Genomic DNA, 14,661 nt, shown 5'->3' with positions numbered 1-14,661 from the left:
GAAGGAAACAGAACATAAGTACAGTCTATACATGAAAACTACATTACTATTGGGGAAAGTATTTCTACACAAAATACAGATTTTACAATCAGCAAGTGAAATTATGGGGGATGATGATGATGATGATGACGATGTTTGGTTTGTTGGGCGCCCAACTGCACAGTCATCAGCGCCTGAAATTAAGGGGGAGGGGTTGCAGATACTACTCAGGATATCTTCAGCAATACAATGGACATTCCAGTTGGTAAGAAAGGAGATCAAGGAGATATATTAAATATAATCTTGGGAACATTCAGCGGACTCGACTCACAATTTGAAAACTTAAAAAAGAGAAGTATTATTAACAGTGTAAAAAAAGTAGTTAAGTTCCTGGCAAAAAATATCAGAGAACTGAGGAAAGTGATGGAGACAGGTTTTAAAAACATGTATGATGAATTAGAGACTGCTGGAAATAGAATTACGATTCTCGCAAATAAAGCCAAAATAGTCTCAGTCTAGTTGTTTGACAAGAACAATCTATTGAAGAACCTGTTAATACTTTTGTGGTACCAGAAACTTGTGTTAACACAAGCCCACCAAATCATGACCTATCTCACATAGATCTCATTGGTGATGAAAGTAACATTGCTTCTGTTGCAAAAAGACATGATCTGCTTTGGACAAATAAAGTGTCAGCATTAGTAGCCAGTAGCCTTCCTGAACCAGTTTCTGGCAAATCCTCAAAAAGTTTGTTATTCTTTAATAAATTTCAGCTTAACTGGTGCTGATCATACCAAAAAGAATTCTGAGATCAGTTTAGGAACCGCAGTGTACATGTTTTGAATAAAACTGCACCTAATGAGATGGCTACTACACAAGCCAACTTCAGTGAAAAACCATACGATTGTAACTTACAAATTTCATTATACATAAACAATTCTGTAGTCAGTATACATGCACAGGTAAGTTTAAAAGAAACAGTGAAAGTAAGATGTAGTAATGGTATAGAGCATAGCTATATAAAATGTATTGATGAAATTATTATTGTTCAATCTGCATCTGAGAAAGAAAAAGTTAGAAAAATTATGCTATGTGAGAGGTGACAATAAGGGAACTAAAAGATAAACAAATACGATGGAATAAAACATTTGTCTGTGACTGAGAGCAGAGACTTTTGTGTATTATTTGCTATATTGAATTTTGGAACTTTTATTATGAGAGGTATATTTTATAGTACACTTACGAATGTAGATATGTAGATACACACACACACACACACACCCACACACACACACACACACACACACACACACACACACACACACACACACACACACACACATATATATATATATATATATATATAAATAGTGCCACTGTTTAAGTTCCAACCATCTTATATATATATATATATATATATATATATATATATATATATATATATATATATAAGATGGTTGGAACTTAAACAGTGGCACTATTTATTCACAACTGATACAAAAGAGTTACATGTTTGCACCTGTTACTGCTCTTCAATGTAGTCACCAGCATTGTGCAAAACACGTTGCAAGTGATGTGGAAGGCGTAGTATACCATTAGCAGAGCCTGTTCTCTTGATGGTGTGAATGGAGCAGTCTGATGTTTGTCGAATCTCTGGAACAGTTCTGAAGTGAATGCCACGAAGCTAAAACTGAAATGCCAATCCAACGAATGGCATCGTTGTTGGTCACCACGAAAGTCGAAAGTGCATAAGAGTCCCAGTATGGTGAAAGTTTTGGTGATTCTCATGTACAACTGTGATGGTGTCATCCTAATGCCTTATGTTCCTCCGAGGCAGACGGTCAAAGCACAGAATTACTGTTCGATTTTGGAGTATCACCCGTGACCATTTTTGCGAAAGAAGCGGCGACACTTTCTATGCAACCCACCCGTCATTTTGCACGACAATGCGCAGGTACATACAGCACAAGCTGTGGCTGTTCTGTTCGGTCAGTGGGACTGGGAAGTACTGTACCATCCACCATACTCCCCAGACTTAGGTCCTTGTGACTTTGATGTGATTCCGAAGATGAAGAAACTACTTCGTGACATGCACTTCAGAACTGTTCCAGAGATTCGACAGGCAGTAGACTGCTCCATTCACTCCACCAACAGAACACGCTCTGCTAACGGTGTACTACGCCATCCACATCGCTGACAACGGGTTGTACACAATGCTGGTGACTACTTTGAAGAACAGTAACAGGCGCAAACATGTAATTCTTTTGTGTTGGTTGTGAATATATAGTTGCCAATATTTAAGTTCCACCTATCGGACCACTGGAACTGATTGGTGAAGATAAGTAATCATTTTAGAGATTTAAAATTATTTTGTATTCTTTCTGTTTCATTTTGGAGTGCTATATAATTTTTAAAATGAATGCATGTAGTGGCTTATAGATAAAAAGTTGAAACTATTCTGGAGTGAAGTGCAGAACTATTTTCATTATTGGCACGATAGGTAATTAATAAATTTTAGTTTCTACTGGTCTGCTACGGTAAAAGTAAAACATGAAGGAGCATGTGAGCTAAAAGCAATATGAGAAGCAGACGTCTCAAATGTATATAATAAGTGTCAGCTATTTTCAGTTTTTACACATATAATATGAAGCATCTGTCATGGCAGAAGTACTGGATGAGAAAAAAATATCCTCTTGCCCTGTTTAATGTAAAGCGGATAATGATGATGGGAATGATGTTACTGGATTTGGTATCATAACATGGTGTCATCCTAATGCCTTACGTTCCTCCAAGGCAGAGCATCAATGCACAGAATTACTGTTCGTTTTTGGAGCATCACCTGTGACCTGTTTTGCGAAAGCTGGTGCTACAGAAGAATTCTGAAGATTAGATGGGTAGATCACATAACTAATGAGGAGGTGTTGAATAGGATTGGGGAGAAAAGGAGTTTGTGGTACAACTTGACAAGAAGAAGGGATCGGTTGGTAGGACATGTTCTAGGGCATCAAGGGATCACCAATTTAGTATTGGAGGGCAGCATGGAGGGTAAAAATCGTAGAAGGAGACGCAAGAGATGAATACACTAAGCAGATTCAGAAGGATATAGGTTGCAGTAGGTACTGGGAGATGAAGAAGCTTGCACGGGATAGAGTAGCATGGAGAGCTGCATCAAACCAGTCTCAGGATTGGAGACCACAACAACAAACAATAACAACAACATGGTGATGAGGAATGAATGTTACACCGTTGGTGGGGAACTATAAGAGAAGAATAATTTGTGAGAAGCGGTAATTAATAGAAATGTCTTAGATCCTTGTGAGGATCATTATGAAAATGATGACAACAATGTTGATGTATAATAAATAATTTGACATTATGGAAGCAATGTAATGGGTTAGGGACTTTGTATCATATATGGTAGTAATGTTCTTGAAATGTTATACCAGGAAAACGTTATGGGTAAGTATTTGTGAAAGTAACTGTCTTTGGAAATTTGAAAATGCAGAGCCTATGTAAGATGATAATAACTTAAATAAACTATTAAATGAAAAGAAAAATTATAATTACCAAATCTGTCAAATCTGGAATGACACTGAAGCAACATATAAACCAAATATAATAAGCAAATTGTAATGTTCAGTCAAATGAGAATTAGAGATGAAGTCAATACTACTTACAACACAGAAAATCTAACTTAAAACAAATATATGGCTTGGAGATGGAAAAAGCATCATTACTGAAAATTGTATCTGATTTATTGCTACTGATGAAAAATATTTTGTATATGAAATAATATTAAGTGTAATATGTATTACACTCTATGTGCTGAGAAAATCTGTACCTAATATTTGTCTCTCTTACTCCACATGCCAAAATGGACTAAATGATTTATTGCTTTTACTTATGAATGTCACTTCAGCAATCTGACTTTCAATGGTGGAAGGTCTTTTCCTATTTCAGTATAAAACCATCTAATTATATGTATACTGATGATATCACAACTATTAAATGTGCTGAATTAATACAGTTGGAGAAGTGGAGAATAGAAAAATAAAGCTTATTTTGTGTTTAAAGTGGGTAACCTCTTACATGTAAAACTTTATTATTATTTTTGTATTTTTCACTGTGTATTTATCTCATACTGCTGCTGATTTGAGCCTGACTTACAAATGATTTTTTATATGGCTTCCATAAAACCATGGTCTGCTATTATGTCTTATTGTTGTTTGGAACTGATTAGACATAAATAAATTTGAAATTGCCTTCATGTTGGAAAGATTAGCTGCATATCAAAAAAGAAACTGAAATTTTTACATAAATTTAAGTCAGGCTGCGAAAATGTTACTATAGTCAGGAAGTATCTAGTTTTTTCATAGGTGAAACATGTTTTACAAAAACAGAAATGCAGTTTTGCAAGTTATGTTAGTTCAGTAATTGTGGTGTCTTTGTGAGAGAAATGCGTAATGGAGTGTGTGTTTTTAGTTGTAGTAAGGCCAATTGTTACATGAGAATCATAAAGTATCTGTTATGAGGCAAAATATATTTATCTTTGTTTAAACCAGAGGCTGTACTGTTATGAATGAAATGTACAAGTAAATTTATAATTCAGAGCGATTTTTCTATCTAAGGTTTTTTGAAATATTTTGTGATGTTGATTAGGCTTATGTCAACATGAAGCTTTGTGAGAGATGATTTATGGTATTATGAAGTGTAATGGATCTGTGATATTTGAGATTTATGGGACTGAGACATTGTTTAGTCTGCAATATATGTAAGAATTCTGTGGTTATGATGTTAGGAAAATTGAATGTTACATATGTATTGATGTTCTGATTTGTAATATATTATATTTTTATTTATGAAGATACACTATGTGGGATTCTGTGAAATGATTGTATGGAAGTTAGGTCAAATGACAATGATAAATATTGGTTTATGCAGTTACATTTTTGATGTTCATGAAGTTTTAGCTAAGTGTGATTTGTTGGCAATATTTGACTTGTAATATGATCACATAGTATTGGTATGAGAAAGCATTAGTCTGGTATGCATTGGTTGATTTAAAGTACTGAATATGTTGTTGCTGACTATAAAGTATTTATATCCTGTGAAAATCTTCAAACCTATCGCACAATGTAAGGGCAAACCTACACATACTTAGAAAGTGCGGTATTGCTCATTGTAAAATAAAATGGGAGAATATATCTGTTAAAAAGAGTATAAAGAGTAAACATGTCTGTTTTACTAAAATGGTACATTATTTGGAACTATTAAGAGAATTACCCAAAAAGAATATCCTTTACAATTTTTGACAATTATTACTGTGTCTAATAGTTTCTATGAAATATCTTCATATGATTTTTACATTCATTATTAGCAACTGAGGTGGTACAGAAAAACTTCAAAATTTCTTTGAAATTTAAAAATGTTAATGATTTTAAGGTGGTTACAGAAAACAGATTTCAGTGGTTATTAAGGAGTGCCAACAATAGCTGTGTGAATTAATTTTCTTTATAGTTCAAATATTTGTAGATATTGTTGTTCAATAATGTGTGAGGGAGATATAATGAATATTGCCACCCGAGATCTTTCATATGTCAGTTGCAAATGTTCGATTCATTATAAATTAGGGCCTGAGTTTGTTATTGTTTATTCTTAAATTATATTTATTCCACTTCTGAAAATTATTTTTGAATATATTAGATCGCCAAAACACTACTTTTCTGGTAAGATAGTTTTATATTTCATACTGATCCTTACACAACATTGATTTTGAACTATGAAAATTAGTAATCATAATTGTAAATTTGAATGACCCAAGAACTTCGTAATGCTAAAATTGCTATGCTTCAGTTTCCACATGTACGAGATTTATGCTTTCATATATTTTTCAGTTTTAGTACTGGTAATGAAGTCGACCACATAAAATTCCTGGAAGCTGCTATTTTTCAGGATATCAGAATCTGCAACTTTTGTTATTAATTAGTAGATGTGTAAATCTTCACATAAATACTTATTTCTAGAAAACAATATGAGAGTTAAATCGGGAAATCAACTTTAGTTGACTGTCAGAATAATTTTAAGTCAACTATATCCTGTTCTGGAAGGATCTGGAAGCCATGTTCATCACAAATATAGAAATTTTAGGCACCAAATGCAACATTGTGTCCTTAGTAGATATTGAGGCTGGTCCATGTAACAATCTGAGGAATTAAGTCCCTTACCTTGTGTAAAAATATTGCACCATTTTGATTATGGACAAGTATGTTTCCCTGGGGGCCTGGGGGTTAGAATCGGCCCAACGTATTCCTGCCTGTCGTAAGAGGCAAGGAGTCTCACCCCTTTTGGCCTTTATGTGATGGTTCCCTGTAGGGTTTGACCTCCAGTTTTTAAAACTTTCCCGAAGAGCGAGACAGTTGGGGAAGGGCGCCTTACATGGTGCATCAAACGCCAGCTGTCTCTAAGCATTCCAAGTCTCAGTACAAAGCAAGGAAGTTACAACTGATCTGTGTATTCTCATACACTAGTATTTAAGTGAATAACAAGGTATATCAAGGGAATGTGATTGGTTAAAGTCTCCCAGACAACCCATCCAAAATTAGTTTTACAGTGTCGGTTTCCTGTCGACAATACAAAGTTAGTCCATACGTTTGGAGTCCATGACGAGTAAAAGTGAAGATAACATGCGTGCGACATAAAGTTTTTTCCTAAGGCAATACTGCATTTACAGAAGAATTTCAGTAGTCCTAATTAGAAAGAAATTGAAAATACTCTGTGATATTTCAGCAGAATGACGTTCAAGAATTGACTGTTCCGGCTAAGGGAATTCCTTTAAAATAGTTTCTCAGGGGATGCAAGTACACCACGAAACTGCTGTGATACATAACATACTGTTGCTATTCTTACAACAATATACGAGCTAATCTCGAAAATGCTAGTTTTCTGTAAACCGTAAACTAACGAATGAGATAATTGAGGCCTCGCCGAAAAATCCGTTTCAGTGAATGTCGAGTGTCGTGGTCAGCGATGTAATCAATTTTGGACCCGCGCTGACTGGTGCCGGCAGGACGGGGAGTGTCGAAGCAATCAGAGCGGGCGCAGAGCGGCTGATGAATGATTAGCGCCAGCGCTAATTGACAGAACCTATCAACTAAACGTTAGACTCTGGACGTTGCTGCATTCAGTATCTCGTGACACACACTCACACATGCGGAAAGAGAGAGAGAGGGAGACAAATGTACGTGCACTAAAAATCCCACGCATCGGCTTAATGAAATTAATTGGTAAATTCACATTGCTACGGAAGAGCATGCGCCATAAACGCTGGATGTTCGCCCGGAAACGGTGCGGAGGTTGGTAAATATTTTTTCCAAACTTAAAAATTAATTACAATCAGAAATTGATCTGTATACAGCAGGACTTCGTAACGCTTTCACGGAAAGAATATAACACTTATATGATGTACTATTTCGAAGCCAGACTGCTCAGTATTAGTCAAATGTTTCCTAAAATTACGGGCAACAAAATAAAACAAGACATTTGTTAGTTAAGGAAAGGAAAGTCGTGTAGCATGAGTGACTGGGAGTCCTTTAAGGTCAGGGCCATCCGCCTAACTGGAAAGGTTTTTCCTATCCCTCGCGCCCACAGTCATCTCTCCTTCGCGAAGTACGAGACTCGTGTAAGTGTATCTCTTCAGTGTAGGAGACTATAGCGTATGTGAGACGGGTGCAGTGTCATGGTCTTGTTTGAGGTGATGGGAGACGGACATGGTGAAAGCCGGTGCCGGCACATAACCTACTCCTCTCAAATACCAACGGACGGATCGCCATCAACAGTGTCACATACCCTAGATTCATGTGACACTGCGGAAACATTTGGAATTTAATTTAACACATTGTGCAAAGACTGACTGTTAGAAACCTTACACCACTGCCTCTCCTGCTCTTACCGGCCAAATACCGGGAGTGGAAACTTAGCCGCCATCAGGATTCTAATCGGCGTACTTTCGAGTCGAGGGCCACCACACAATCGGGCGTTAGCGACCTCGGCCGCGGATGCTGGTACTTCTGTCAGTTGCCTGGGGAAATAATTTCGAATCATGGACTCTGCTGCTGGTCTGACCGTTTTCTTAAACGAAAGAACCGACACAAAAGTTTTAAAGTTTCATATTTCTTAGATTCATGTGAGATGTACATTCGTAACGTACTGGAAACTTTAATCTGAGTAATCTAGATGTTTCTTCTTGAGGGGCTGAAGTCTATCATTTACTGCAATAAAGCTCTTGGAAAGAGCAAACCTTCTGCCATCCGGTCATAAGGTTAAAGATTATCGGTGTTGGACTACGGCAGATAAAGTTTATAGAAAAGTAAGAGGTGCACAGTGATCAAATCGACGATCACTGTAGCATACCATCCTTTATAACGATACATTTGTCTACGAGCACGCGTATAAAAAATGCTCAATATTTAATGAGTTCTTTGTAATGCTGTAACTTACAATATACGGGAAATTGACTCCAATTGATGTAATATCTCACTTTGTTTCTGGTATCAGCCAAATTTAAGCAACCAGGTCCCCAACGTCCCTTATATGTTTCTAGACTGACGGTGTTTTCCTTTTTAAATTTGTGGAATTCATTTGCAAGTTTCAGTTAGTTTACGGGAACTATTCGTAATATTAATCAGCCTGAGCAGCTGTACGACTTACCAATACAGTTTCAGTCACAGCGGGTTTTAAATAACAATGCATTCAACTTTTCCTCTCATGGAACGTTCGATTCTCGAAGGTCTAAAAGGTTTTACTTTTTTCTTGCGCATTTCAAGTCTTTCCATCTGTCCCATTTTGGCAGTTTTCCTGTGAGGTTGTGATGGTGCCGGTGACGGTGGCAGTATGTCAGCATGATAATGGTCCGAAGGTGATGTAATTGAGATTGAGAAGGTAGAGGACGAAAGCCAGTGACGATATCTGGTCAACTCTTCTCAAATAACAGAGATAGCCTCCACATCCGGCAGTGGGAAACACTGGTGATGAGAAGTTTTTCACATACTGTATCTGAATTTGATCGGTTTGCTCCTGGAGTGAGTGCTACCAAATCAAGAGTTAGCACATCTGGCTACTTTGAATGTGGGGATCGTTGGACAGTAAATAACTTCAGCAAAGATATAGTGGACATTGCTTACCTACATGATCTAGTGTGAAACACAAGAGCGCAAATTGTATTTTGAGAGACAATGCGGAAAGTGGATTGTATGTTCATAATCTCTCATCGCTCGAATATTTTTCCTTAAATACAAGACTGGCAGCATATGTACTCGTGCATCGTATGTACAGCTATTTTAACATACCGATGTGAATACCTAAAGTCTTTACTTCTTACAGTACATACGTATTCGAAGCAAGAAAACCTTTGAGGCTGGACTAAGCGATGCGTAACGTCAGTTTTCATCGAGAGCAGGATAGATGCAGGCTTTTGATTAGACCCACACTTGCTTGCGTGCCTTGAAGAAGGAAGAATTTCCTCGCATAGTCATTTAGGGCAGCATACACCTGTCTCCACTGCGTGAGTTGTAATTTGGTAAAGAGATCTGTATCGTGACGCGCGATACAGAGCGCTTTCAGCCTGTTCGTTGTTTGAGCAGGGAAGAATATGAATACCGCAATTTAATTTCATTTTGTCTTGCAATAAATGATTCTCAATTAACGCCGCTTCTCGATGAGCGTATGGGTTGTGTCTAAAAGTTATTCCTTTTTTTGTGGTGCCCTCCCCCTCTTCCTACGTGTGCCGCTCTGTTTTGTTAAACAGTGGTAGGAATTAAATTCATAGACTGGTCAAATAACCGACGTTGTTTCATAGTTTGAGGACAACCACGCACCATCCGCTTGTAACGAAAGTCAGGTAACGGATGACTGGTTCTTCAGTTTGTAAGAATTCGCGTGTGGACATTCAAACATTTCTATCTTCAATGAACGAAGTCAGTTTTTATGCACTTGCAACACTTCATGAATGAATTATTAGCGCAGCGGGTGAATCAGGTTAACGCGTGGTGGCAATTTTAATTGCGAGTTCTGTTATTGTATTAAAAGTAATGATGTACCTTAAATCCCATTATCATTGTTTACAAGCAACGTGTTTTATTTAACAAAACCAATTGTTGATAGATCGGTATGGGCTGAGTACAGCACTCCTTAATTCCCCTCTATCGTTTCTGAAGTCACAATTATACTCCCTCTCTAGCAAATTATGACGAATTACTTTTGAATAGATAGATATAAATCTGAAATTTCCAGTTTGGCTGCAGGTCGAGTCCACGAACCACAGAGAAATGCTACAGAGAAGCTACGTTTTGCTGATCATTATTAAGGACAAATTAATTATGTTAATTTGGTTCAGGGGTCGATGCGTTACGAGATATTTCCAGGTTAGTACTCATGCAGTAGAAATTTTTTCACGACAGATGTGTAGTCGTGTTCAGTTTTGAATTCTCTAGTCTGATTTAGTGCGGTTTAACAAGTCTTCGGCAGCCAGTATGGCCGTACGGTTCTAGGCGCTTCAGTCTGGAACCGCGTGACCGCTACGGTCGCAGGATCGAATCCTGCCTCGGGCATGGATGTGTGTGATGTCGTTAGGTTAGTTAGGTTTAAGTAAAAAAGTTCCAGGGGACTGATGACCACAGATGTTAAGTCCCATAGTGCTGAGAGCCATTTGAACAAGTCTTCCCCTCTGATAAAAATGGTATTCATTCTCAGTGACATGGTTTTATTCAGATTACAACAATTATATATGGAGTATCAGAACTAGTAACTCAATGTGCACATGAATATTGATCTAAGAAGGTAGCTCTTTCCTCTTTGCTTTTCCTCAGTCATTCGTCTTTTTGGGGCCCACGATTGCCTTCCGACTGGTACGAGGCTGCCCGCTACGAATTCGTAGTATTCTCTTCTAGTGGTACTTGCACTACGTACTCAGTCTTTTGTCTTCTTCTGCAGTTTTTACGCTCCACTGCTATCTCTAGGAGCAGGGAAGTTATCCTTTGATGTCTTAACACATGTCCTATATCACATTCCTTCTTCATGTGAGTCTTTCTCCACCAACTGTGCGGAATACTTGCTGAGCTCTTTTCAGTCCATCTTATTTTCAACATTCTTCTGGAGCACTACACCTGAAACTCTTTTCGGATATTCCAACGGTCCATGGTGATCTACCATACATGCTCTGCTGCAGATGTACATCCTCAGAAACTTATTTCTCATATTAGTGCCGACGTCTGATAGTAGAAGACTTCTTTTGGCCAGAAGTGCCCTCTTTATCTCTGCTATTCCGCTTCATACGACTTCGTTGCTTCATCTGTCATATGTTATTTCGTTCCAAGGTAGCAGCGACTATTTAGCGGTTCCCAGTTTTTACGCTAAGCTTATCACAACTCTCGTATACGCCATTCCGCAATACTTTCCTGTTTCTTCGGTTCACTCTCAGTCTATTTCTGTGCTCATTAGATTGTCCATTCCCTTAAACGGGTCCTGTCACTATTCCTCGCTTTGACTGAGGAAAGCGATGTCAACAGTGAATCTTATCTTTGATATTTTTTCATCCAGAATTTTAAGCTCAATCATGAATCTTCATTTTTCGTAACAGATTTTTCGATGTATATGTTGAATAGTAGGGAAGAATGACTATATCCATCACTTGCTACTCTTGTATTTCCCGTGTTTGCAGTTAAAATTATTGGATATAAGTTCGGTATTTTATGCAAAAAACACTGATTTTCATCTGGCCCAAACATTTTCCAGCACCTCTGTACCATCATCAGTGTGTTTTTTTATTGAAATATGTGAAATGTGAACATAATTTAGGTGGTAACTGATCTACGAAATTTACGTCTGAAGAAAATTTTTTTGTTCCTTTTTGTCATTACCTTACTTTTATATTATACATTTATGTAGGGACCTTCACACATTATCATGTGCTAGTAGCTTGTCATCTGCAATGACGTTAATGTGAATTTTCTTTGCGAGTTGGCACATAACTTTATGTTTTGAAGTAATTTTGTTGTTTCAGGATATTTTATCTACATCTTCATGTACATGGATACTCTCCAAATGACATTTAAGTGCCTGGCAAAGGGTTCATAGAATCACCTTCACAATTCTCTATTATTCCAATCTCGTATAGCGCGTTGTTCTTAATTGTCATTCCTAGGTATGTAGTTGAATTTACGGCCTTTAGATTTGACTGATTTATCGTGCAATCGAAGTTTAATGGATTCCTTTTAGCACTCATGTGGGTGACCTCACACTTTTCGTTATTTAGGGTCAACTGCCAATTTTCGCACCATTCAGATATCTTTTCTAAATCGTTTTGCAAATTGTTTTGCTCTTATGATGACTTTATTAGTCGATAAACGACAGCGTCATCTGCAAACAACCTAAGACGGCTTCTCTGAGTGTCTCCCAAAATGTTTATATACATAAGGAACAGTGAAGGGCCTTTAACACTACCTTGGGGAACGCCAGAAATCACTTCTCTTTTAGTCGACCACTTTCCGTCAGGAAATCACAAATCCAGCCACATAACTGAGACGATATTCCACAAGCACGCAATTTCACAACGAGCCGCTTGTGCAGTACAGTGTCAAAAGCCTTCCGGAAATCCAGAAATACGGAATCGATCTGCAATCCCTTGTCAATAGCACGCAACACTTCATGCGAAAAAAAAGCTAGTTGTGTTTCACAAGAACGATGTTTTCTAAAACCATGTTGACTGTGTCTCAATAAACCGTTTTCTTCGAGGTAATGCATAACGTTCGAACACATTATATGTTCCAAATTCCTGCTGCAGATGGATATTAATGATATGAGCCTGTAATTAAATGGATTACTCCTACTATCTTTCTTGAATATTGGTGTGCCTTGTGCAACTTCCAGCTTTGGGTACGGATCTTCCGTCGAGCAAACGGTTGTGTATGATTGTTAAGTATGGGAGCTAATGCATCAGCATACTCCGAAAGGAACCGAGATGGTATTCAGTCTGGACCAGAAGACTTGCTTTTATTAAGTGATTTAAGTTGATTCACTATTCCGAGGATATTTACTTCTACGTTACTCATGTTGGCAGCTATTCTTGATTCGAATTCTGATATATTTACTTCGTCTTACTTTGTGAGGGCATTTCGGAAGGCTGTCTTTACTAACCCTGCTTTGGCAGCACTGTCTTCGATAGTATCTCCATTGCTGTCGCACAGAGAAGGTGTTGATTATTTCTTGCCGCTAACACACTTCACATATGTCCAGAATCTCTTTAGATTTTCTGCCAGGTTTCGAGACAAAGTTTCGTTCTTGAAACTATTATAAGCATCTCGCATTGAAGTCCGAGCTTAATTTCGAGCTTCTGTAAAAGATTGCCAATCTTGAGGATTTTGCGTCTGTTTAAATTTGGCATGTTTGTTTCGTTGTTTCTGCAACAATGTTATGAGCCGTTTTGTATACCAAGGAGGATCAGCTCCATCGTTTGTTAATTTATTTGGTATAAATCTCTAAATTTCTGCCGATACTATTTCTTTGACTCCCAGAAACATCTGGTTCAAATGGCTCTGAGCACTATGGGACTCAACTGCTGTGGTCATTAGTCCCCTAGAACTTAGAACTACTTAAACCTAACTAACCTAAGGACATCACACACATCCATGCCCGAGGCAGGATTCGAACCTGCGACCGTAGCAGTCGCACGGTTCCGGACTGCTCGCCTGGAACGGCGAGACCACCGCGGCCGGCAGCAACATCTGGTCTACACTTATATTATTAATTTGGAAGGAGTGGAGATTGTCTCTCAGGAAGGCGTCAAGTGGATGTTTCGTGCTTTTTTTGAATAGGTATATTTTTGTTTATTTTTGGAGGATTTGGGGTTACAATATTCAGTCTCACTAAGACAACCCTGTGTTCACTAATCCCTGTATCCGTTTTGATGCTCGTTATTATCTCAGGATTACTTGTTGCTAAGAGGTCAAGTGTGTTTACACAACCGTTTACTATTCGCGTGGACTGATGAACTAACTGCTCGAAATAATTTTCAGAGAATGCGTTTAGCACAATTTCGGATGATGTTTTATGCGTACATCCGGGATAAACATGTATTTTCGCCAACATATCCAGGGTAAATTAAAGTCACCACCAACTATAATCGTATGAGTCGCGTACGTGTTTGAAATCAAACTCAAGTTTTCTTTGAACCTTTCAGCAACTGTATCATCTGAGTTGCCGGGGTCGGTAACAGGATCCAGTTATTATTTTATTCCAACTGCCAGCAATGACCTCTGCTCATACTAACTCACAGGAACTATCTACTTCAATTTCGCGACAAGATAAACTACTTCTAACAGCAACAAACACGCCACCGCCAACCGTGTTTAGCCTATCCTTTGGGAACACCGCTAGGTTCTTCGCAAAAATTTCGGCTGAGCTTATGTGCGGCTTTAGCCAGCTTTCAGTGCCTATAACCATTTGATAATCAGTGCCTTCTATTATCGCGTGGAGTTCTGGTTCTTTCCCAACACAGCTTTGGCAATTAACAACAGTTATACCAATGATTCATGTATCTACGTTCTTCCTGTGTTCGGCCTGCACCCTTTGCGACTGAAGCCCTTCTTGTGTTTTCACGAGACCCTCTGACCTGAAAAACTACCCTTTCCT

Source organism: Schistocerca piceifrons, chromosome 1, assembly GCF_021461385.2.
Source record: "Schistocerca piceifrons isolate TAMUIC-IGC-003096 chromosome 1, iqSchPice1.1, whole genome shotgun sequence".
NCBI lineage: Eukaryota > Metazoa > Arthropoda > Insecta > Orthoptera > Acrididae > Schistocerca > Schistocerca piceifrons.
The sequence above is the reverse complement of the archived record's forward strand: the minus strand, read 5'-3'. Positions refer to the sequence as shown.